Source organism: Coptis chinensis, chromosome 4, assembly GCF_015680905.1.
Source record: "Coptis chinensis isolate HL-2020 chromosome 4, ASM1568090v1, whole genome shotgun sequence".
NCBI classification, from domain to species: domain Eukaryota; kingdom Viridiplantae; phylum Streptophyta; class Magnoliopsida; order Ranunculales; family Ranunculaceae; genus Coptis; species Coptis chinensis.
In genome coordinates, this window is record NC_141459.1 from 26,302,653 (window position 1) to 26,305,312 (window position 2,660).

The window sequence follows — 2,660 nt, forward strand, 5'->3', positions numbered from 1 at the left end:
AATGACTTACAGTATTAAGCTGCTGAAATAAAAGGGATAGAATTTAAGTGCTAAAATAAAACTAACTGACTGCTAAGCGGAGGCTAAAGCATGAAAATACTGAAGGAGAATATCTGAAGAACCCCCCCCCCCCCCTCATATATATAGGCTGGAGGGCTGGAGAAGGATTAATTGTGCTTTGTTCGTTTCTCAAATTGAGACGTTCAAAACTTTGATATTCAAAATTTTGTTTTTACTTTGTTTAATTTGGTTTGTCTTTTACTTATTAAGGTTTTGTCTTTTTATGTTTTGGTTTTGTCTTTTAGCCTAATTCAATTCAAACATTGAATTGGTACGTGTCTTTCCCATTGCATGGTGGCACAAATTTGTGACCATCACTTGCCACCTGCCTATGCTGACTCGTCATGCCTTTTGGGCCTGCAAAGTGGGTCCACTTAGTGTGTCCAGTGGCGGCGCTGATATTGGCATTTTTACAACTTTTTGTCTTTGCGTAGAGTTGGTCGCCCTGGTCGCTCTGGCAGTTCACTAGCCAACGTCGGCATCTAAATTTATCAGATGTGAGCTTCGGAAGTTTGCTGCTTCTTTATATGTGGACCCGCTCTGCACTGGTTTTGTTCTTTTGGAAACTTCGGCTCTAGTCAGGCTTTGTTAGGCTTCACTGGGGTTGAGTGGGAAATTTCAAATATTCTAATATTCCCGTACTTCGATGCATGTTTTATCATTATATTCTTGTTAACTGTAGAAACCTGCAAAAGTATGAAATTATAATTATTACATGATTATTAAACACATAATTGATCAAAATATTATGTCTCTCGGGGTTTAATATTACAATTTTGGGTGCTTATCACACCACCCCCAAACAGCACTTTGCTTGTCCTCAAGCAAAGAAGAGACATTAAAATGATAAGTGGTCAAAAATGTGTTGTCCTAAGCTAAATCTTTTTTCGCAGAGTGCGGTTGCATTGACCATATGCAACAAGGCCTTGAACCACTAGGAATTCCCTAGTAGACAAGTTATAGCCTCGTGAAAGTTTTCCATAAAAGATACTCACAAACTTCGTTTATACTACAACGACTCAATAACAAAGGCCTATTTCCTGAAATAATCTCGGGTATCTAGACATCTCACTAGTGGGGGAAACAAGGATTTAATTCTTTTGAAATTCAAGTTAATATATATACAATAATCAAAACATCTACGTATGAGTACGTATGCAGTGATCTTATAATGAAATGTACGAGCAGGGCCATTTCTTGATCCTTCGGAGAGCGTCCTTAAGTAGGTTCTCACAGGTATGTGTTGAAATACAATTTCTCTCTTATTTTTCCACTCAAGTTTGCTATCTCCAGTGTGCAGTGGGCACACATTTCCTCACATACTCAATGACGATCAGAGGAGTCGAGGTCGAGAAGTCACAACTACTACTTATTATCACACTATCCTACTCCTAATTGAGTTAAAGGTTTTTATTAGGTGTTATAGGGCTTAGGAGGTAGTGTAGAAGAAAATAGAATAGAAAATTCAAAAAATGTTAAGTATGAGAGAATAAGGTCTTCGAGATATTTATACTAGAGAAATCCTTATTTTCTTTCCTGCTTCTAACATGGGTTTCCATACTTGGATTTTTCAAGCTTTTGTATTCCCTTTTGATTTGATTTTTTGGGGGGAATTCTAACTTTGATATTTCTTTTGATTTTTTGGAAACATATTTCTATTTTTCTTTTTCTTTTCTTCTAAAACAGGTAACTAATTTTGATTTGACACAAGGTTTTTCTCTTCATTCTTCTGCGCTTCATCCTATTTCTCATACTCATCATCTAGGTAGGCTTATTTATTTGTGGTTAATAGATGGGTAATGAATTTTTGGTGAAATAGAAAGGGTTAATGAAAGATTCAGTGGGGAGACTAGCGGTAAAATTTTTTATAGGTGTGAATTTTTGGCTATATCGATCCAAAGAAGGTGTAAATTCTCGCCTAGGATTTGGGTAGTGATCAAGTAAGTAGACGTGTGAACTTCTCTATTCGGAAAAACTACTCCTCTGTGTCATTACTCACATATCACACATTTTGAGGCCTTTTGGTTAGATTCTTACAGGATATGGAAACTAAGTTGTCTAACCGTGGGTCCTTAAACTTATCTTGTGTATATTTAATGATAGTCGGTGCATGAATGCTCATGAAAAGATGTAAAAACTATTGCATCGTAGTAAATTAAGTTTTAGAGAACAAGTCCTAATACGATGCTAGGGTAAGATTTCTAAATATTTTTCATCACAGAAAAGGAAACGAGAATTTGTCACTAAATACGTTTATTTAGACATAAAGTAAACTATATACAACTATGCATGCTTAATTTTTGCTAAAGGTTCTCACCACCCCCAAACTGTCGGACACTGTGTCCTCAAAGTGTTAAGAGGAAGAAAGAGTATACCTGAGAGGCTTTGAGCAAAAATATAGCTGACATCTTCCACAGAAATTTATTGTAACACACTATATATTATACATCATAAAAGTGAAAGCACACTGTTAGATTGGCACACTGTTAGGTTATTTATTTATCTCACATCAAAACATAAAACAAATATGTACATGCATCAACTCACATTGCCCCAACCTTGAACTGGGGGATAGTCCATCCTTGCCTCGTCCCTGTAGA